This window comes from Alosa pseudoharengus, unplaced genomic scaffold, assembly GCF_046254945.1.
Source record: "Alosa pseudoharengus isolate Yale_2024_CS ecotype anadromous, Long Island Sound unplaced genomic scaffold, YU_APseudo_1.1 YU_APseudo_1.1_scf_21, whole genome shotgun sequence".
NCBI classification, from domain to species: Eukaryota; Metazoa; Chordata; class Actinopteri; order Clupeiformes; family Clupeidae; genus Alosa; species Alosa pseudoharengus.
The window spans coordinates 22260791-22285478 of NW_027468674.1; the positions used below are offsets into that span (position 1 = coordinate 22260791).

A 24688-nucleotide genomic window follows, 5' to 3' on the forward strand; every position below is an offset into this window, starting at 1 on the left:
CCATTTGCTGTTAGGGATGGGATGTGTGTTCTCTTCAGGTCAGAGGTCCTGGAGTTAACTAATCGCTCACAGCGATGTTTGTTAATGACTGTGCGCAAGGCAGTCTTTGCACACTGACTATTCAAAGTTAGCCAAGATACATGTTGTTTTTGAATAATTGAAAAACAGTGCAGCACTGACAGGGATATAAAATAGGCTACTTGGTTTCTCCCAAACACCTTCACCTTTCACCCTGCACTTACTCGAGACGTCACAGGTAGTTCTATGAGCAGCAGGCTTGACATACTAAGAGTTCATTTAAATTACACTCTGACAGTGAAGGAGTGGTTTAACCAGGCTACATTCCATAACCTTACAGCAAATGTGCCATTAAACAAATTTGTTTTCCTGGTTCACCGATGTATTTAAATGTATAATTATATTATACTATAATACTTATACACAGCCTCAATAGCCATTCAATTCTATAGTGATGCTAAGGTAGAAAACCAGTACCAGTCCATAATGTTTAGTGTTGCTTTTACAAGACAAGCAGTCTTAGAATCATAAGTCAACAGCTCCCTCTATTTCTACTCTTTGTTTTTTGAAAAACAGACAGAGGATGGTGTGAATCAATTTGCTGAATTTGCTGTGATTCCTTTGAGGTGGGCTTATGCAAGGTTGTGTGCATTCCATGTCTCTGACACGAGGTAGACAGACACATCAGACAGACAAACGTCACTGTCCTTGGACTCTCAGAGCAGCCTTCAGGAGAGGTATTTCACCTGGCCAGAGTGAGCTCAGCAAACATATGATCTAGTAGCCTGGTTAACACCAGACCACTTCTCAAATCTCAATTGAGACTGAGAATGGGTCTGGTAAGGCTTAATTGACTGGCGATTTCCAAGGGTGTAACCAGCAGTGAAATAAAAGTTAAATTGCTGCTGCATAAAACTCTTACCAAATAATTTCAAAAGCGCAGCAAGCAAAGCAATCAATAACCTCCCAGATAGCAAAGGAGCGTTGAGGGGCGTTGAATCCACGTTTGTTTGAAGCGGCGGAGGTTGATTCAACGTGGATTCAACGCCCCTGTGCTATCAGGGCTCATTTTAGGCAGGCCGTATTGCAGTTGTTAGTACACTGATAAACACTCTTTCCATGCAGCCACTTGAAAAATGTATTTGGTAAACTCTTCCTTTTCTGACCCTTCATCTTCCTTTTCTTTATAATGTAGTAAAATTATAGCCTACAGACAATTAAACTGGGAAACATGGTCTGTGTTGTATAAAAGCCACACTTATCATGCACCATGTGCCAGAAAAACTCAAGAAAAACAACTGCAACTGCAGAACTGCATTTGGCTACAAACCAAGACTAGAATGGTGGAAATAGTCTGCCATCTACTGGAACAACATGGGGACTGAATGCTGATCTGTCCTGCAGTTACAGTCTCAGGTTGGTCTCAAGTCATGGAAATGTGTTTTACTAGGTCTACAAGAGATGTGGATGATATCAACATACCCCTGGAAATAAAGGTAAAATGTTGGTGTAAATGGTCTAAATGTCTAGCCTGGAAAATCTAGAAAGATTAAGGGTCTGGCCACGAACAATGTAATGGCCCAACTCGAGGGGCGGCAACAAGCATGCATTTGAAAATCTCACTGCACGCAATTGGATAACACAAGACCAATGTTTAATGATTCCGGACTTCGACGCAATCGGATAACACTACGACCAATATTTACTGTCCTCCAACATTGCAGCGCTGTCTTCATCAGTTTAGCTGGTTCCCTAGCCGGGATGCAAAAGGTAAAAGTAACGCGCATCATTGCTCATTTCCAGTGTCTTGCAGAGACAATTCCATTGTGCTCTCGTGAGAACTCTAGATTTCCAGGTAAATGTCCTGAGTGTATTACTGTAAATGTTGTGCATCACCTGGTTGTGTTACAATGTTGCACATCACACATATCTGTTGCAATTTGTTTGTGTGATGTTATAGCAAACAAGACTTGGAATTTACTCACAGAAACCAGGTTGCCATTTTAAATATGTAGATGTGTTCCACACCTTTGTTCTTGTAAATAATTATCAATCACAACTGGCTGTTGTGCCTCAGCACTTGACAAATGTAGGCAAGTCATTGTTGAACTAGAAGAAAATGATCGGGGAAATGTAAGCTGATCAAAGCTGGAGCTGCACTAAGCCTTCCTTATCCTTCAGACCTTTCAGTAGTCACTGTCTTATTCAGATATAAGATTCAAGAAAATCAGATTTTTTAAAACTCAAAAAAGTATCTGCACCACTATAAACCTTATCTGCCCCACTATAAACAGTTACCTTTGTTCAGTGAATGGGATATTTTTTTTATTTAGCTGGGAGAAAGACACAATATGAACCTTTGACCTGGCCATGGACTTCCTTATTCTGTGCATGTTAATGTGTGTGTTTATTGTTGGATAAATGATCTTATATTAATGTAACTTACTTTTACAAATAACTTGATAACTTGGCTTTATTTCAGTTAGCCTAATAGCTGGTTTGATTTGCATTGAGAGATGATCTTATGGAAAGTACCCCGTGCCAATCGTGAGATATGGTGAAGGGTATGTGATGATGTGGGGCTATTTTAATTCCAAAGGCCAAGGAAACTGTATCATGTTGTATAGTACCCTGGATCTATGAAATAACTGGCCTTTAAAAATAAAAAATCTTCCTGCCTCTATGGGAACATTTATTTATTTACGATACATTATTCATTCACAAACAATGAATGTCCTTAAAGGTTTGACATTTCCTCATTTTTTACTTAAGGCATTAAGATCAATTTCCAAGAGATTGCAAAATTATTTTTTTATTCCTCTTTTTAGTCAACTTTAGCATAGGTTCATAAACTTATGAGCTCAGAATTACAGTATGTACAGTAGAACTGAATTATTTTCAGAACATTCAAATTAGTTGCTAAAAACATGTGGCTTTGCAGAAGGAAACAGACAAATAAAAATCATCAGCATTTCTGAAAAAATTACTTGCACACAGGAGTTTCATAGATATGCTTATTGACTGATTGAGGATTTGCTCCCTTGTCCAGATGGGAAATATGCTTTGAATCCTGACGACATAGTTCTATGATGTTGGCATATATATGTGTCTGGTCAGCAGATTCATACACAGGATCCTCTTGAACTTTCACTGGTTTCCTACAAAGAAAACATCAGCATACAGTAAGTGAAAGATAGCATTTTACTTCAGTAGAAAATAGAGTTGCATTATAAAAACAGTGTTTCTCTAAGACACACCTGATCCGTCGACACAGTAGAACCTCCTACAGCAGACAGGAGGCCCAGCAGTATGATGACCAGCACTGGCACCCAGATCACCGCTGAGGGGAGCAGACAAGAACACAAGAACACAGGAGATCTTATTTTTTGATATAACGTCAAATATAACACTTTATGTAAGGGATAATGGACGACAGGGGTGGTCTGTTCACAGAAGTTAATGCATGGACGAGGTTGTAAAACGGCCCCGATGCGAAGCGGAGCAATTGAAAATTGATGTAATACTGTTTGTGCAATGTCATGCAACATTTGCTGAAAATGATGAGACTAAGTCATAAGACTGGACTGTCTGGAAGTCATAAGATTGAAATGTCAAGGCAGGTAAATGGGTCCAAAAAGAGGAAGTAAAATTAGGTGACAGTGACACACAGAACCAAAATGAATACATGCCCTGCCTAGCAACAAGTAATAGACATAGAAAACATAGAACCTGGCCCATACATATTTTTAATGTCTAAATGAGGAGGAGTTTCCACCAATATCCCAAGTTCGAAAAACGTTCTGATTGGCTAAAAGGGGCCTGGGTTCTTAGGAGAAAGAGACATCTCCCAGGCCCCTAGAAGCATAAAAGGCAGAGCGCAGGCACAGATCAGATCAGATCTCATTGGGGAAGCAGTTACCCACTGTTACCCATCGCTCTCTTGCCTGACGGTCCAGTCCTGACGCTGTTAGAATTGTATCTTCACTGCAAGATGGCAAATAAAGAATCAACAGTCTTCAGCATCTCTCGTCTTGGTGTTCTCCTTCGGGTCCTTTGACATCAGAGTGCTTATTGAGATTGGAGGTTCGAGAAAGTGGTTAATTTTCCACGACAAATCATATATGCCTTTCAGCGTGACTTATTTTTGTGGAAAACATGTGCTGGACTGGGCGGTGGTCATATTTTGTACCGCTCTGCGGTACATCTAGTTTTGAATGGTTTGACTAAAACAGTATTATAACATTGCACAACACTTGTCCGAAGTTAGCCTCTAACATAGATGTGGTGTGGTTTCACCTGTATTACCCAGTTGTGAGCTTGCATGCTTATACAGAGATTTCCTATTGTGGTTGCAGTGCTAACTGAGATTGAGGTGTCTGATTGGCGATAATGTGAACACCAGCCAGCGGAGGGCACTTACACAGCCTAGGCTACCATGCACTCGAACTAGCGGCTGCTTGGACAAATCCACTTGAGGGGTGGGGCAGGGGGGCGCGATCGTAACACACACTGAACCTGTCATGAAAAGGCCAAAATGATTGACCTGTCACCCCCCAAGCCAAATCGATGCAACTACATTTATAGGCTAGGCCTAGGCCTACACGACGGGCCGCAAATAGGCTAAATAACTTCAAAAAAATAAAAATAAAAAAACCCGGAGGTCACCGGCCCACATGTGGACCGGCCCACCGGGCATTTGCCCGGTTGTACAGATTACCAGTCCGAGCCTGGTTGACCTAGTCACATTGGATCAATGGGTCACTGTTGGCCCGTAGATGCCTTGAGGCTAGGCCTATGTCTAATGCTGAACAAGTGCTGTTTCTGTATGATCATCTTGATGGGGGGGCAAAAGCAGAGTTTGAGTTTCATGAAGCTTCAGATAGAGATACAGTGGAAAAGATTTTTAAGATTCTTGCTGAAAATTTCAGTTGTTCTCAGTCCTATGTGACCGCACAGTTGTCTTTCTTTCAGCGACACCAGAAAGAGGGAGAGTCCCTTCGTGATTTTTCTCATGTTTTAAAGTCCCTAATGGATGCTGTAATAAAAAAGACACCTGGTGGAATTTTAAATCATGACATAGTGCTACGCGACCAGTTTGCTGAAAATGTAAATGACGACATGCTGAGAAGGGAGCTAAAAAGACGGCTTGCATTGGACCCTGATATGAGTTTTCTCACACTCCGTAGCATAGCCATTAAATGGGTGGATGAGGGGAAACAAGGGACGAGGACTAGACCTAGAGCTTTTTCTTTTGATACTCATGTACCTGCTGGGGGTAGACGGGGTGCAGATTCTAATGCAATATCAGCGGCCAACACTGAAATGACAGAGCTAAAGGAATGTCTACGGCGTCAGCAGGCCCAATTAGATGCCATTTTGTCGCAATTAAATTCAACGCGCCCACAGGCCACAGGCAGGAGTGTGGGAGGTCAGTCCAAAACATACCGGTTCCATCCCGATGGTAAGCCGATTTGTATTCGCTGCAACAGAGCAGGTCACATTGCCAAATATAGTCATATCGACCTAAACTCCACTAATGTAGCAACCCAGGGGGTGGAGCAGAGGGCCGTAGCCCATAATCAGCTAGTGGAATCGCCCGCTCCTCTGCAGCTGCAGGAAAACTAGCGCCCTCTGGTGTGGAGAGCCAAACACCAAGAGGGGCTCTATTAGGTTCTTGTCACTCGGCTTTTGATAGCATGCCCCATCTCATAGGCCAGTGTCCAGTGGTTCATGTCTGGATGGGGGGAAAACTAGTTAAATGTTTGCTGGACACGGGCTCTATGGTTTCCACAATAACAGGAAAAATATTTTTGGAAAATTTTCAATCATGTGAAGAGTCTCTTAAACCCTGCAGTTGGCTCCAATTACGAGCAGCTAATGGGTACGAAATCCCATACTCAGGTTACCTTGAACTAGATGTGACAGTGTTGGGTAAAACCTCCCCTAGCATGGGCATTTTAGTAGTGCGTGATTCCACCGATCCTTTTACTCAACAACAGAAGCGCGCAGTCCCCGGTCTATTAGGTATGAACATCATCCAAAGCTTTTATAAAGAATTGTTCGCTGACATACAGTCAACCTCATCCCAGGTCCCTCCTACGGACAAAGACAGCAGGGTATGGCGGCAGGCCTTCACCACATGCCAGTCCATTGAGAACCTCTACAGCAAAGGGTGTTCAGGCAAGGCTAGAGTTCAGAGTTCGGCAGTACGCATTCCTTCTGGGTCTCTGAAACTCATTCCCATAGTTTGTCCTAGCGCTGGTAATCTTTCGCTCCACTCCGTGCTACTGGAGCCGCCCACAGAGGAAACCCAGTTGCCCGTGGGTATTTTGATCTCTAAGGCTCTACTATCAGTGAGAAATGGGGTGATAGAAATACCCGTAACTAATGTTTGCAAGATGTATGGCTGCAGCCGCACACCATTTTGGGAGCACTCCATATTGTTCAGGTTAGGTCTTCAGGGTGTTCAGTGAACATTGAGGAAGGGTGTAGTGGGGAACAGGTGGCTGTGGTCCAGTCAGCGGAGGTGAAAGCCACTCCCTCAATTGACTTTGCTGACACGTCTTGGCCAACCCTATCTGCAGACCAGGAACATCAGGTAAAGCTGCTATTGCAGAAGCACAGCAATGTTTTCAGTCAGGGGGAGGGTGATATAGGGTGTACCACATTGGTAGAACACCAGATCCATCTCACTGATGACGTTCCCATTAGGCAGAGATACCGTCGACTGCCTCCTTCCCAATACGACCAAGTCAAAGCCCATATCCAGCAGCTGTTGGAGTCTGGAATTGTGCAACCTAGCTCTAGTCCCTACTTGTCACCCATAGTCATTGTACAAAAGAAAGGGGGGGATCTTAGACTCTGTGTTGACTACCGGCTCTTGAATGCAAAGACAAGGAAGGACGCTTATCCGCTCCCTCGTATAGATGAGTCTTTGGATGCACTGACCGGAGTGAAGTGGTTCTCAACTTTAGATCTTGCCAGTGGCTACAATCAAGTGCCCGTGGCGGAAGCGGATAAGGCCAAGACAGCATTCTGCACACCGTTTGGATTATTTGAGTTTAATCGTATGCCGTTTGGCCTTTGCACCGAGTACGTTTCAGAGGTTGATGGAGAGAATTATTGGAGATCAAAGCTTCCAATCGCTTCTTCTTTATCTAGACGACATAATAGTCTTCTCCACCTCTTTTGACGAACACTTGAAGTGCTTGGAACTCGTCTTTAACCGTCTGCACAGTAATCACCTTAAGTTAAAGCCATCTAAATGCCACTTCTTCCAAAGAGAGGTAAAATACCTGGGACATGTCGTCTCTGCCTCAGGGGTTGCCACTGATCCGGACAAAGTCAAAGCAGTAGCAGAATGGAAACAGCCAGCCACTTCAAAGGAACTAAGATCTTTCCTGGGGTTTGCTGCGTATTACCGTCGTTTTGTGGAGGGCTTTGTCGACGAAGATCGCCACCCCGCTGCATAGGCTGGTTGCTCAGGTGGAGACGGGCTCTAAGAGGTCCAAGTCCCGGACCAATGCACTGGGAGTCGGCTGGACCCCAGAGTGCCAACAGAGCTTTCAGACCCTAAAAACCCGTCTGACCAGAGCCCCCATCTTGGCGTATGCCGATTTCACAAAACCGTTTATCTTGGAAGTGGACGCAAGCCATGCCGGGCTCAGTGCCGTCCTAGCCCAGGAGCATGATGGACGTAGGAAACCCATTGCTTTTGCCAGGAGAGGCTTACGCCCTACCGAGAGAAATATGTCTAACTATAGCTCCCGCAAACTAGAGCTTCTAGCCCTTAAACGGGCCATAACCAGCAAATTTAGGGAGTGTCTTCTAGGCGCAACGTTTGTCGTCTTCACTGACAATAACCTATTAAGTTATTTGCAGACGGCTAGGTTAGGGGCTACAGAACATTGCTGGGCCTCAGAGTTAGCCATGTTTGAAATCAGATACCGCCCCGGCTCCGCGAATAGAAAAGTGGATGCACTTTCCAGGCTGCCGGCCCCTGTTTCCATTGCCACGGTGGCCCCAGGCTTAGAGGTCCTGTGACGGGGCGCATGGCCGCCACCGCAGCGACACGCTGCTTACGTTAACAGAGACTGAGCGCGAACGTCAGCTTACGTGTTTTATGTCTGTCTTCCATGCCATTCATCTGCTTATGCATTTCATATCTGTTAACCATGTCATTCATCATACAATTTCAGTAATTCCTGTTTTCTACACATTCTACACAACGGTGAATTTGCCTAGGCTACTTTTATCCATTACAACTCTTTACAGTTTAAAATCATACATTTCCATTCATTGTCATTTACGTTAAAATAAGCACTCGTCAAACTTGTCTTGTCACACCAATGTTGTGTTTATTTTAAGTTAAAACCATACAGCAGAAAAGTCATATTGCAAAATGTTTGTCTCACCAGCGTTCAGCGTCTCGTCTTCTGTTTGTTTTGGTAAAAGTTTCCCTGTGCCTAGTTCCGGGTTTTATTAACGCGGTGACTGTTAAAACAATGTTGGCTATGCCGACTTGAAGTAAGATGTTTAAAATATGTCATTACAATTGTCCAGATATTTGGAGAGTGTTTTCTAGCAGTTTAGCACATTTATTGTTAGCCCATTGGCGTTACCCCCTGTATTTTTGACAGTGTTGGTGTGATCCAATTTAGAGGGGCACTTGGGCCTAACTTAAGCCTCTCCAGTGAGTTGGTAAGGAGAGCATGTCATGGACAGACGTGAGTCTTGTAGCTCTCCTACCTTCAGGTATTGTTGACTGGTACAGAGTCAGTGTTAATTATTGTCTAGACATTTTTTGACTATCATGTCAGTTTATTTTCTTTATTGAAAAAGTTTTTGTTTTCTTTATTTTAATTTTTTTGCTTTGTTATTATTTAATGATTAATTAATTGCCTACGGGCCTTATTTTGGGAAAAATAAAATCCCATCCTACAAAAAAATCCTACAAAATCCACCTTGAGTCCTTCCTGAGAGTGTTCCACCTTTTGACCCAAAACCTGTCCCAAGAGACCAGCGCCTTACCAATCCGACAGAAGGCTGACTTGCAAGCTCTATAGACGGAGGACCCTGCTATTGGACCATTCATACACCTCTGGAAACGAGGAGCAGTGCCAACAAGACCAGAACGGACACTACTGCCCACAGACACTCAGAAACTACTTAAGCATTGGTCGAGGATTCTGTGTCGGGACGGGGTGCTGTACCGCAGAATTCGTCTGCCAGGGGACAGTAGAGAAACGTTCCAGCTCATCTTGCCGTAGTGCCTAAAACAGGAAGTCTTGAAAGGTCTTCACGATGACCATGGACATCAAGGTATAGAACGTACAACCCGCCTCATCAGAGAAAGGTGTTTTTGGCCTGGCATGTCACGAGAGATCGAGAGCTATTGTCAAGAGTGCGGCCGTTGCCGTGAGAAGTGAGAACTTTTCCAGGGAATCTGACGGCATCCCAGACCCCTGGAAGTTGTAGCCATCGATTTCACCACTTTGGAGAAGGCAACCGATGGGCGTGAACATATCCTGATTGCCACAGACGTGTTCTCGAATTTCACTCAAGCATATCCAGCCCATGATCAGAAGGCCAGCACAGTAGCTAAATTACTCAGAGGGTTGGTTCTATCGTTATGGGGTGCCCAAGCGACTTCACAGTGATCAGGGCAGAAGTTTTGAGGGAGATCTTATGAGACAGTTGTGCCAGTTGTACAATATTGCCAAGAGCAGAACGACTCCGTATCATCCGGAGGTTAACGGGCAGTGCGAGAGATTTAATCGCACGTTACACGATCTACTCCGCTCGTTACCCCCGGATCAGAAGCGCAAATGGCCCCAAGCACTTCCCCACATTCTCTTTGCTTACAACACCACTCAGCATGCATCAACGGGCCATTCACCCTTTGAACTGATGTTTGGACAGAAAGTACGACTGCCGGTGGATTTTCTCTTGGGCAGTGCTGAAGAGGAAATGGGCCCCAGGCACCCGCAGGATTGGATGATACAACACCAGCATAACCTCAGGGTGATTTACAAACATGCACAGGACCAATTAACTCTCTCAGCAAAGCATCGAAACCAGCAGGTCACATCGTCACCGAGCCAGCCGCTTGCCCCCGGCACGTTAGTCCACAGGAGGAGCCACCCTTTGGGCCGCCACAAGATTCAAGACTTCTGGGATGCTACAGTTTATCGAGTCCAAGAGGCCTTGGATCAGGATGGCAGAGTATATAAGATCCGGCCACTGGAAGGAGCTGGGCCAGAAAAGAATATTCATAGATCAGAGCTTTGAGTTATTCCAACTAATGCACGGGCAGACCTGAACCCCTCCACAACACTTCACAGGGCACGGGACAATCAAGACCCGGAAAAGTCGGGAACCAGTAGTCTGCGGATGGCAGAGGATAGCGATTCCGAGGATGGGATTGTGCTGATGGAACCATCATCTGACCTGGACAATAACAGCGGTGCGCTTCCTGGAATCCATCTAAACACACCTAGCACCCCTGGGCCGACGGTAAACGTGTCCAATGGAACGGAGGACCACCCACGCCTTGATGTCTACGTCATCCCCACCACGGAGATTGAGCCTGGTTGCCCCTCAAACCCCAACACTGTAGTAAGGAGCTCAGCAAGGGCCATAGCAGGTCAACATAGCAACCCATTCCATCTGCCTAGAAATGTCTGTGGCAATGTGGGCCAAACTAACTCAATCGAGGGTAGGCTTACAACCTCTGCCCCCTTGTTAGGAACATTTAGACCGTGGGTATAATGACAACGGGGGATATCCTCACTGGGACGGTGAGCTTTCAAAGCTGGGGTGGGTGTGACCGGATGAAGTGTGGTGTTAAGACTGAGACACCTATGTAGGCTATCTATACCTACTCCCCTCCGACAGAGGGAGTCTGTTGCAGGCTAACCTCCTCTATTTGGTTTTCCACTCAGGTACTATAGGGCGTGGTTGGGACTAGGAAGTAGATAAGAAGCAGCGTGTAGAGTGGCTTAATTGTTTGGTTGGGCCGGTCAGCATGCGTCAAGTGCTAGCTGGTAAAAGTTAATTCATACTGGAGTCAGAATACTGATCGGCGTAAAGCCTTTGCTCTCAGCGTCAAGCACAACTTGTTAAAAGTTGCACGAGAGGATTTCATTCATACTGGTCTGCGCATAGCCTTTGTTCTCAGCGTCAAGCACAACTTGTTAAAAGTTGGATGAGAGTAGTCCATTCATACCGGTCGGCGCTGATACATTGTGCTTTGTGTGGTAGTGAGGCCGTGCTGTTGGTCATTTGTGTGCCCTCGGACTGTATTGGTTGCCAACCAGTGGCGTAACTATAGTAGGTGCAGCAAGTGCAGTCGCACCAGGGCCCGTGACCTCCCGGGGCCCGTCGCTACCCCCGCAATGCAATTGCTGGAAAATTCTATACAGGTCCTTTCTGACTACCGGCGTGCCTTTGACCAGGCCAAGGCTACAGCGCAGACGCTCGCAAATAAATGGGGGGTTCAGAGTACATTTGAAAATGTTAGAGCACGGAGAGTGAAGCGTCACTTTGACGAACTATCGGAAGATGAGCGCTTAACCGATGCAGAGAGATACTTCAAAGTGCAGGTATATATTTAACTCTGGACATCACAATGTCAGCTCTCCCAAAGATTTGCAAGTATGCGGGAAACTTGTCATGTGTTTGAGTCTTTACGTCCTATGACCCTTCAACTCGCAGGTGATGATGAACTGCTTGAAAAGGCAAGATGTTTGTCAGACCATTATAGCAGGGACATTGCACCGACATTCCCAACACAACTCCTCTCAGGTCTTGCTTTAAAGCAGAGATTTCACAGAAGTCATCTATTTTTCCACTTGCCAAAATGCTGGTGGTAGATTATGACAGTGTAACATCCACATTCGGGGAAGTGTGTACTGCTCTCATGTTGTTTCTGACATCGGCTGTGACTGTGGCAACAGCTGAGCGATCTTTTCCCAAACTCAAACTTATTAAGACCTACCTAAGGAGCAGCATGGGGCAGGATAGGCTCAGTGGGTTAGCTATCCTGTCCATTGAAAATACGAGAGCCAGAGCATTAAATATTGGGAACATCGTTAACGATTTTGCACAACGAAAGGCTCGTAAGATGGCCTTCTTCTAATGGCCTAGTTCACGCATATTGGGGATTGTATGCATATGAATGCTTTTATTTGGTTTCTGCGCGGTTAAATAAGTTAGGCTACATTAAGTTTTGTTTCTGCTCAGTGTGAGTTTATAAGCAAGCAACCTAAGCTTGCAGTTTCAGCAGAGGATTGAATAGGCGCATTGAGCGCATTGAGTGTTCCCATAATTCCATGCGAGTTGATGTTAATGCAGTAATATTAGATTACCCTGGCCTGCAGGCCGTTAATAAAATTATTTTTAATGTTTTCACATGTAATGGATCCTATGTAGTCGTGTGTTACTACTATGTAGTCGTGTGTTACTACTACTAAACTACTTCGGTGCCTCAGGCCCTTTGCATAAACAATTGAAGTCACCCTTAATGTGTATTGCATGTATCAGAGTTAATTCATCCTGGGTCAAAGATTGTTGGTATGGGGCCCGCGTAGCGCTCTCGCACCTGGGCCCATCATTGGCTTGTTCCGCCACTGTTGCCAACCGTCAATATTTTAACCAATAATAATAATAAATTGAGATTATTTTGGTATACCAGTCTCTTTTTCCCTCTTTGAATCCTTTAAGATACCTGTGGAAGGGAACTAGGCAATGCTATTCATGAATAGTTCCATTATGTTACATCAAGTTAGAACGTGTAATAAGACTAATGAAAAATGAAACATGGCGATTTTCTAGGCTGATTTGACATGGAACTATACTCTCATTCAGGTGTAATAATCCAGTCACTAACCAATTTGTCTGCTGCAGCTCAACCTTGTTACTATTTACAGGTGCTGCTCATTGTGCTGCTGCGCCCATGGTGTTCCTTGATTATTATATGTATGTACAAACAGGACGCACTGAGGTAACTGACTGCCTGTGGTGGAGCTGTACATGGCAAATTGCGCTTTTCCGTGTCATGCATATGCATCCATGGGAGGGTCAAGGGGAAAGTGGGAGTTTAGCGTAAAGAGATGGTAGGGGAATTGAAAGAGCGCCTAATTATGTATTCCACGGTATGTACAAAAACTGCTTGTGAAAGCACACATCTATATATTGCACAAACAGTCTACATTAGCATTACCATTCTATAACATTACTGTACATTAATATTATAAAGGTCAGTAGCCAATGAGAAACTACATCCCACCCTCCAGCATCCGGAAATACATTCCACCCTCCTGCTGTCAAATTCATGCCAAACCTCAAGCAATAATATTTCAGAACTGAGAGCGAGACTAAGAACAGAGAACCGAAACTGAAAAAGACCTCACGAAGAGTGGAAGATGTTGACTTACCTTATAAAATACAAGATGTTTATAAAACAGTATTATAAGATCTTGACATAGATGGCAGTGCTCTTGTTTACAGAATTGTATGTCTTTTGTTACAGATTCAGAAGGTTTTCTATCTCAGATTCTGAGTTTTGATTATTTCAGTTATTAAAGTTCTCTCATTTTACTAAATTGTGCTCTAATTTTAATTGTTGTAAATTGAGCACACAATTTAGTAAAACCTTACCCTGGGAATCCAGAGTTCACGCGGAAGCATTTGCTCAGTGAGAGACTCTGGCAATGAGTAATGATGCACGTAGCTTTTGCCCCTTGTATCGCGGGGAACCAATCATATGTGTGTATCTGATATAGGCGGGCCAGAGGCGAGCTAAACAGATGACAGTCGTAGTGTTATCCAATTGCGTCGAAGTCCGGAATCAGTCAGTTAACATTGGTCGTATAATGTTATCCAATTGTGTGCAGTGAGATTTTCAAATGAGATATTCATGAATAGTTCCATTATGTTACATCAAGTTAGAACGTGTAATAAGACTAATGAAAAATGAAACGTGGCGATTTTCTAGGCTGATTTGACATGGAACTATACTCTCATTCAGGTGTAATAATCCAGTCACTAACCAATTCGTCTGCTGCAGCTCAACCTTGTTACTATTTACAGGTGCTGCATGATATCATTGTGCTGCTGCGCCCATGGTGTTCCTTGATTATTATATGTATGTACAAACAGGACGCACTGAGGTAACTGACTGCCTGTGGTGGAGCTGTACATGGCAAATTGCGCTTTTCCGTGTCATGCATATGCATCCATGGGAGGGTCAAGGGAAAAGTGGGAGTTTAGCGTAAAGAGATGGTAGGGGAATTGAAAGAGCGCCTAATTATGTATTCCACGGTATGTACAAAAACTGCTTGTGAAAGCACACATCTATATATTGCACAAACAGTCTACATTAGCATTACCATTCTATAACATTACTGTACATTAATATTATAAAGGTCAGTAGCCAATGAGAAACTACATCCCACCCTCCAGCATCCGGAAATACATTCCACCCTCCTGCTGTCAAATTCATGCCAAACCTCAAGCAATAATATTTCAGAACTGAGAGCGAGACTAAGAACAGAGAACCGAAAAAGACCGAGCTAAACAGATGACAGTCATAGTGTTATCCAATTGCGTTGAAGTCTGAAATCAGTCAGTAAACATTGGTCTTATTGTGTTATCCAATTGTGTGCACACTGTAAAAAATAATACTGTGGTTTTGTTGCTTTAACTTAATTTGTTTAGTTAATATAACTAAACTCTGTGAAAATTGTCGAGTCAAAAAGAAATACTAAGTTTTCACTGATTCAACTTTGTTCTAAGTTCAATGAACAAGCACTTTGTTGTCTTCACTTAAATGAACAAGTAGCCCTAACAAAACACGACACATGCTCGTTACTGCCACCTCTGGCCAGACCTGTTTACATCACTTTGCCCTGTTGGAAGAAAAGCACATGGAGGAATCGTCTCAACTTTCATCCGACGTAATCCGTCAATATTCAGTGTTTTTGGTGAGTAAACTTTAGTACACAACCACTCAATGAATTGAATGAGTAGAACTATTTCCATATAATTGGATGAAACACTTGCATTTCGTAGATGTTTTCGCTTAACCACATATCTCGCTAGTACCAGTAAAAGCTAGCTATCATAATGCTGTAATGTACCAAGCCACTTGAAGAAAACAAGTATTTTCTCTATTCCTTATGGTTATTTCCCCTTGTGTATTTAAAATAGCTAAGGAGATGTTTTTGTTTGTTTGTTTAAGGCAAGCCAAGTTGGTTGGTGGTTATCTATTTGCATACATTCACTTAGATGGGTACGAACTAGCCTGCTAACTAACGGAAGCTTCTCTTGTCCATCAGCATGTTCTCCCTTCACAAGGACTAATGACAATTTAACCTTAATTCAGATTAGTAAGGGTGATATGTTTGTTTTCACAGTTTGAGCCAAAAGTTTACTTTAAAAACAGCACTGAGAGTGTGTGGCAAGAAATTAGTCAATATCAAAGATCCTTTAGTAGCCTACATCCTATTTCAACCATCTCCGATGCTATTTAGCACAGTGGACATAAATGTAGAATATTATTATGAACCCATTAAGCATATCTTTATTAAGCATGACTTCATTCTCACTATGTTTAGTATAGGTGATAAAAGTTACCTAAGCATTTTTACAGTGTTCATAGAAAGTCCTCATTCAAATCTGAATAATATTGTGTATCATAATGTAGGCCATGTAGTATCAATGTTTAACAGATATCTCAATAGGCCTAATGCATTTTTGTGCATTAAAATCTCAGATGCTTGTATTTTATCTCTGTTACAGAAGAGTGTTAATGAAGTGGACCTGTAAACTGAGCCCATTTTCAACGCGGAATCAGAGGGTCATCAGAAGATATACTCTGAAGCACGGACAGCACAGCCACTTTTGCCCCTTGCTCTGCTTGTTTTATCACCTTCAGAAGGCAAGTTGACCTCAACGGACATTTCTACACACAATTGACTTTTTTTTATTTTATAGTGTCACCAGGTATTAACAGAATTGCCTGTAGAATGAACACAAAAATATTGATTTAATGTCTTTTATCTTTTCTTTTTTGTTGTCATATTCTGCATTCACTGCATCCTCACGGAATTCAACTGTCTGATGTCTGCTGATCTCTTGAGAACCTTCCTCAGTGAACTTGATGAATATCTGCCCATGTTTCTTGTCCTTTTCAGAAAAAGGGACCCTGCCATCACAAGCTCCAAGACATTATCAGATAGCTTGATGCTCATGTAAGTATTGAACATATGACTCCTGCATTCTATGATGTGAATATTAATGAGCTCAGAGTTTTTTCTATTTTGTTTTTGTTTAACATTGTGTTTGCGTTTGTGTGTTTCCTTTTGCATTTCAGGATTCCAACCAGAATAAGCGAACAACCTGCTTGGCATGCCCCACTTTCTTCGTCAAGATACTTCCAGCATTCTAAAGACCTGTGAGGTAGGTTTAGCAAATGACTTTAAATGTGATTTGGAAGCACTGGTTGACATACAAGGACATGCTCTACAGATGGAAACTCATCATTTTATAAAGCATGTAACATTGTATTTGAACTAAGCAGATTATTTTAACTGTTCTAAACTGTAATAGAATAAAAGCATGTCCCTGGTAATGAGTTAAATATTCACCTTTCTGGTGATTTGTTTTTCAGCCAACTGGTCCAGTTGAAGATGTCTTAAAAGAAACCAGTGTGGGGATCCTGATTGTGTATGAGGACTGCAGCAAATGCGTAGTTCTACAAAATCAATCACATATGTCTTGTTTTGGAGGAACAGTTTATCGTCATGGACATTTCCAATATTCCAAAGGCCTTTGAACTCTTTGGACTGATGGGTCTCAATATGGACTACCCGAAGCATCTAAAATTCACGTTTGAAGTACAAAAGCTGTTCTTGAACATTGGAAGGAGCTCCTCTTCACATGAACATTGCAGCTGCTTTCTCCAAAACAGGCTGCTTGGTAAAGAGTAGTACAACAACCTTCCGTAGAACTTGGACTTGGTCCTCAGTTTTGATTTGTTTTTATGTGTGTTTTCAGATTATTTTTTCTAATGTAGCATAATGGGTTTCCCCCCCAAATTTGATGTGCTGTACATCCACCTGTGTATTTTTAGTTAGTTTTGGTTTTTTTCTTCGATATTATGATGTGCATCCTCTCTTTGAAAAAAATAAGTATAAAAGTTTTTAAAAGTTAATAAAACTAACAAGAAAAATACATGTCTGAACAAATTTATTTCAACTAATGATCCTATTTTGAAACAACATGTAAATTAATCAAGTTAACTTACATGGCTTTTTTGACACAACAAGAGTCTATGTAAAATTTTCAGTTGACTTAACTAAGAAATATAAGTTAAATCAAATTTAATTTTATGTGAAGTTAACTCAAAAACGTTATGTCAAGTTAACTCAAAAACGTAAGGCAGCGGGGTAACAAACCTTTTTAAGTTAAAAGGGCATATTATTTTTTACAGTGAGATTTTCAAATGCACGCTTGGTGCCGCCCTTCGAGTTGGGCGATTACATTATTCATGGCCAAACCCTTAATCTTTCTAGATTACCAGGGTCTGGAATCTTCAGGCTATTAATCTTTCAGATTTGGGTCTGGAATCTCCAAGCTAGTAAAACGTGTGCACAATATAGTAAATTGTGCACACCATTTAGTAAAATGTGTGCATGATTTACTTAATATAGCACAATTTAGTAAAATGAGCACACTATTTAGTAAAACTTGCACACAATTTAGTAAAACATGCGCATGACTTAGTAAAATGAGCGCACAATTTAGTAAAATGAGTGCACAATTTACTAAAATGATTCACATTCTATCGATATACAATATCTTATAATGACAGCTCCTGGGCTCCGTACTCAACAGAGGTGAATTTGAGACATGAAATACTGGGAGGTATTTGTTGGCTTGCACTGTAGTAGTACTGTGTTTAGTAGTGAACACATGAGCACATCAGGCAGTAATACAGCCATCTGCAGTGAAGTATCTTTATTTTTTGACATTCATGTCACAAATAAAGTATGCACAATGACTGCATGAAATACAGCCTACATACAAAAGTAAAAACATAACATTTAGTAATTTAACCCACAAAATCTAGTCAAGATTATTAGGACCGTTCAATAAAAATATGTCCTCTTGCTGCATGAGATTTTTATGAAAGCTCGTTGCCGCCACTTAAAAAAGAACCACAAACTAAGCCAAAATTCTTAGGTAGACCTACTTTGTTGACATTTAGATTAGTCAGAATTTTGAGATATTAAGTCAAAATTTTGAAGTAGGCCTACTAAGTAAAAATGTTGAGATACTAAGTCAAAATTTTAAAAGAGTACTATATAATAAACATTTAAATCTTCACATTGATTATCCAAAGGACTGCTTTTCAAAGGAACCCCTCTTCGTCAGCCTTCAAGCCATCAACAGGTCTGAGGTTAGTAATCTGAGGAGTCTGAACCATCAATTTGGCCTGTGGTGAAATCAAAAGGATAATATTTCAGTTCATTACAGTAGGGGAATTATGTAGTATTGAGAACATATAGTCTGTGATGTGAAACTGACAACCTGCATTATACTTTTTTCTATTTCATGCATTTAAATTAAGTGTGACCAATGAAATATAAGTGACTATATTATCGTTGTTTATATCATATCTGTGTATACAGAGTAGATACAAAGTTCCAGGGTTATATGATACTTACCTCAATGGTCTTATTCTCTAGATCCCAAAAGAGTAAGCCTGGACTGATGGTATTTCTTTTGGTTGGCCCTGTGAAATGCAGTGCATCATGAAAAAATGACCAAGATTAGAATTCTTCACAATAAACCTGTAGGCAATGTATGTTAGCATGCTAGTTAGCATAGTTAGCATAACTGTTAAAAATGATTAGCGAAGTTAGCTAAGTCACATGGTTAGCATAATTAGCATATTAGCATGCTAGTTAGCATAGTTAGCATAACTAATAAAATGATTAGCTAGGTTAGCTAAGTCATATGGTTAGCATAGTTAACATTTTAACATTGTTAGCATGCTAGTTAGCATAGTAACTTGGTTAGCATTATTATCTTTGTTAACATAGTTAGCATAACTGCTAGCAAACATTGGAGACAATCCAACTGTTAGTTATCGTCAACTATCTGCCTAAATAATTTAACCATTTCAATTATCAACCTATTTAACTGTTCAGTCATTCCAACTATATTAAACCTTATCTACCAAGCAAATAATTTAACCATATGAACGCATCATATTTTTGCATTTTCATGCACTGTATTTCCTTCAGGAAATGCTTTTCTAGTTATGATTTGATACCCGGCCCGCGATCTGACCCGACACATAGCGTGCGCTTTTGGTTAATAACATGCAGTGTAGGGCTCATTATTCAGCCTATGTAAAACCTTTACATAAACAGGAACAGAAAGCCCTCTAATCACGTCCGCCTACCCATGACCTCGCTTATCAAAAAGGCTAGCCTACTGCACGAAAACAAGCGTTGAACTTTTACAACACTGGTAGGCTAAGTTAAAAGATGGGTACACATGTGGACGTTTGTGGAAGTGCATGTGTTTGTCGTGTTGGGGGGTTCCCCAGGAGTTTTTTTGAAATTCTGTCTACTTAACACACCAGTTTAACACAGTTTGGGAGGGACAGAAATACTTTTAGCCTACAGAACAAGCTGGCTCATGTGACGTGAACATGGCTACCTTATGCATTATCACTACACTACATGGAGACATATCTCACGTTAACAATGGAGAAAACATAACATAGACTATTATATGTGCGAATGGGTTAGCACAAACTTAGATGTTGGTGAACGGAGATGCAGATCACTAATTCATTTATTTGCGCCACAGCCTATGTTCTGCGTTCACTCCAATGAGACAAGTGAAATACATGTTTTTAAAGCCGTTTTATTTCCAGGCTATTTGCTACGATATTTAACTGCTATGCCTTCTGTTTTCATGGACAGTTACAGGAATCCACGTCATTCGTTTATCGCTTCAATCCTACCCACGTTATCTCCAGAGTTTGTATGATAAGTTTGTCAGTCAGTTTCAGCCTCTCCTCTAGCTCCTCTACACCCGTTAGGATTTATTACATTTTGTTACATTTTGTTACACTCTAGAATTGGAGAAGACAAAGGGGGCCTCTGCATGGATGCAGTACGATGTGCTCAATTATTTAGGCTAGCTCCAGAGTAGGCTAATGACGCCGCGAATACGGACACGCCGTTTATTCTTATTGAGGTAACACTCCATAATAAGGTGCCATAATAAATAGCAAACTAGTAATTACCTAACCCTTTGTTAATATTTGTTAATTGTTACTAAAATATCTATTTGGCACAAGTTAATAGTTTTTTCATCATTAATTCAATATTAGTTGTTTGCATAAAATCTGTATGGTAATATTTTAACAAATCTATTAACTAATATTGTATTAATATTTGTTAATAGTTAACTAAATGTCTTTTCGGCACTAATTAACAGTTATTTCTTACATCATTTAAATGTTAACTGTTTATTTACAAACTATATACTAATATAAAAGTTAATGACATATTATTATTTATTTAGCTTTTCTGATTAGCTTTGTGGAGAATTTATGGAATTTATGGTTTATGGCTTTTTGGTCTTGTATAAGGCACACCTCTTCTTCCACTTCATCCTTATTGGATACCTTTGTGGTTGTCTGTCCTGTAATTGGTGACCCTGTCTAGTGTTTGAAAGTAGTGTACTCTTTGCCTTTGGAAGTACTGCTGCTTGAATTTGGTGAAATTCAGGGGAGGGGTGTAACAGAGTTAGAAATATAGTTTAGTGTTTGTATGTGATTTTCGCCGTAATTAAGCAGCTTTTTTGAGATTGGTGTTTTGGAGCCCCCTTTGGAGCTCTGCTGCGTTTTGTCCTTGCATTGTTGCCATAGCTGATCAGAAGCGGTATGCTTTGCATTGGGTAGGTTGACTGTATCAAGCACTCTCCACTTTGTTTTAATTTTGTAACTGTAAAATGTTGTTTACGTTAAAAACTTCGATATACCACCTGTATTATATTACTTTACATGTATAGTTAGGATTTGGTAGCAATTCTAGCAACTTAGAGAACGTTTATTAATGTTTTCATTATGACCACGAGTTCATACACACGAGTCTAACGTGACTAGCTGTAAACTCCGCTAGCAACTTTCCATGCATTCAGTGTAGTTTAGCTTAGTGCTCATGGAAAGTGCAATTCAGTCTAGCAGGAAATTAATGTACATTTAGTAGCATTATGTTTATGCATTACCTCCGTATGGTCTACGTCTGTGAGTGTTTAGTGAGTCTCAGAATATTAATAAACTCTTCTGTGCACCTGAACATTCCATGTCGCACGTCTCCCTTGCTAGTAGGGCTGACGGTGATGGTATAGGAATCATGCATGCAATAAAGCCCATTCAACTACTTCTTTTTATTTTGCTTGTGCAGATGCTGTTTTATGTATGCCAGTGTCTGAAGGCATGTTTTGTTTGAACTTTTCCTAAAGGAATAAAAGTGATAAGCCAGTTTTGGTCTCAGTCCCTTCACTGTCTGACTAATAGTTATATATTACTAATATATTAATAAAGCTTAACCAACTTTATTATAAGGGTCCCCCATACTGATAGTTATATATTACTAATATATTAATAAGGCTTAACCAACTTTATTATAAGGGTCCCCCATACTGATAGTTATATGTTACTAATATATTAATTAAGCTTAACCAACTTTATTATAAGGGTCCCCCATATTGATAGTTATATATTACTAATATATTAATTAAGCTCAACCAACTTTATTATAAGGGGCCCCACGCTTATAGCTATATACTACTAATATATTAATTAAGCTTAACCAACTTTATTGCAAGCGTTTCTGGCGCCGACAAGAGTGGCGGCATGTCAAGGTAGCTCTGTTTTTTTCTTGAATTTCCCCTTCGGGATCAATAAAGTATCTGTCTATTGTAAGAGTCCTATGGGGAGTGGTTCATATTGGGATAGGCAGAAGCACAGTTTAATATCAATTAGTTAAATAATAATAAGTCATTAACTTTTCTATTAACATAAAGTTTGTAAATAAACATTTAACATTTAAATGATGTAAGAAATAACTGTTAATTAGTGCCAAAAATACATTTAGTTAACTATTAACACATATTAATACAATATTAGTTAATAGATTTGCTAAAACATTAACATACAGATTTTATGCAAACAACAAATATTTAATTGATGATGAAAAAACTATTAACTTGTGCCAAATAGATATGTTAGTAACAATTAACAAATATTAACAAAGGGTTAGGTAATTACTAGTTTGCTATTTATTATGGCACCTTATTATGGAGTGTTACCTATTATGGATTATCATTATTCTTAACAGTGCCCATGGCTAGTTGTCTCAAGGCCTCTAAGTGTCTGTGTCTGTCCTCACATCACCCTGCAGATATCATCGTACAGGAGTTTGTAAAGTGTGGTACCCTTGACCTGTACCTGTCCTGAGAACTCCATCTGTGTCCATGAGCTGGGAACTAGAGGTGGCCAAGCAACTCGCATGTGCCCTAAATTTGGTGACACATCTGCACAGCGACATCTGCACAGCGCACTTTGATACTGTTCTGTGTAGAGTGAAAGATAATTGTACCTAAAGGTGCAGAAGTAGCCTAGTGAGTGGTGTAAATAGAGTGGTGTTCAATCATGTGAAAGGGTGCAAGGTGTAGCATGCAGTGTTCATGCAGTGAGTGTTTTTATGCGTCTCCTGTCATGTCCTACCCTGTATGTAGAGGAGAAAAACCTTGTCCATAGGAATATCTGCGCCAAAAATGTACTGCTGGCCAGTGGAGAGCCCACCCCATTAATTAAACTGAGTGACCCAGGGATCAGTGTGAAAACGCTGTGGACAGATGGTGAGGGGGTTGAAAACAGCGGTGTGTGTTTGTGTGTGCGCGTGCTTGCGTGCATGTATGTGTGTGTGTGTGTGTGTGTGCGTGTGTTTACAGTATTTGTGTGTAAGAGAGATAGAGAGAATCTGTGTATTTATGTATGAGTGTGTGTGTGTGTGTGTGTGTTTGTGTAAAACTCAGTAAAACTGGACAGAATCCCTTGGGTGGCACCTGAGCTGCTTGCTGAGTTTGAGTCACTACAGCAGGATAATCTGGGAAGTCTTCAATGGAGGAAAAGTGCCCCTACAAGGCTTTGACCCCCACCAGGTAGAGCAGTAGAAATCAATCACCGATACACGGCAAGTTCCCTATGTAGAATTTCAGCCGCTACTGGAAGCAACTAGAATCCATGCATTTCCACTGAATTATTTTTGGAATCTGATCCCTTATCATACCTGTTCATTCGTACTCGTCGCTTGACTTATCGTGACTAAATTCAAGATGGCGGCGAAGATTAAACTTCCTGAAGGTACTGTCTGTATAAATCGTCTTGTAAATAAACTACCAGTGCTTTTTCAAAGTTCTCAATGTCTTGTTTTAAATGTCAGGGCCCTCGGAAGTCTACCAAACGAAGTGTGGAGCTACTTTGAGCCTCGTAAATGGTGTAAAACAGTGATTTATTTGCATGGCATGCCTGAGGCACCCCCATTGAAAACCTGTTGGTAGCATTGGCTAACTAGCGGCAGATTTCGGAGTGCAGGGGACAAGCCGAGATGAGCTATGAGACAAAAGTTCACACTCAGTATCATGTTTCAACACACTTTAGGTCAATATCACACCGAACTTCTCCTTTAAGTGGAGTAAACACGTCAGACCGGGCATTTTCCTGACTATTATAAACTTTGCCTAAAATAAGGCTGCGGCGAGGCAAAGACTTTCTTTTTTCCTTTATTTCTGAAGCAGGGGGATGCCTCACACGGACTGGAATTATAAGAGACATACGATTATTATTTGTTCGTCATTGAACTGGGCCTCAATAGAGTGTCCCAGTGACGCCACTTCCGTTTGCCTCCATGGGACCTATCTTTCAAAAAATTTTGAACGCCAGTCTATGCCGAAAAATTAATTATTTTCTACACCTTCTACATGCAGCCGGCACAACCAACAACAGCGACACCTTCTGGAGAGATCTGAGCCTGCTGTCGTATCACCCGGAGCAGACGGTGTATGAGGAGAGGCACCTGCGCTACATCTCTGCCCTGGGAAAGGTAAGGGAAGGAGGGGAGGGAGAGGGCTGAGAGGCTGGAGGGGCTATGAGATGAGTTTCTATGAGAACAGGCTATTAAGGCATTAATCAAATAACAGTGTTTTATGTAGAACTCTCCTTTATTCAGAACAAAGTACAGTGTAAAGGATGGGATCTCTACCAGTCAAAATCTACAGATAAATTGTTCAGACTGGCCAGTCCCAAGAAGATGATAGCAAACAACAGGAAAGCCCTGCAGCGCATAGTGAACACAGCTGGAAGGATTATTGGTGCTTCACTCCCCTCCCTGAAGGACATTTACACCTCCCACCTCACCCGCAAGGCGACCACAATTGTGAGTGATGCAAGTCACCCCGCTCACAATTTGTTTGATCTACTGCCCTCTGGGAAGAGGTACAGAAGCCTGCGCTCCCGCACCACCAGACTCACCAACAGCTTCATACACCAGGCTGTTAGGATGCTGAACTCTCTCCC

The 24688-nt window shown here is 41.4% G+C and overlaps 1 long non-coding RNA gene across 1 annotated transcript; it reads left to right on the top strand.

The window, feature by feature from the left end:
* The first annotated feature begins 14913 nt into the window (after positions 1-14913).
* On the top strand, positions 14914-17183 carry LOC143138503 (uncharacterized). Its single transcript, XR_012990237.1, has 5 exons — positions 14914-15002; positions 15820-15958; positions 16215-16271; positions 16394-16479; positions 16691-17183. It is a non-coding gene; the product is annotated as an uncharacterized LOC143138503 (long non-coding RNA).
* The last annotated feature ends 7505 nt before the right edge of the window (positions 17184-24688 follow it).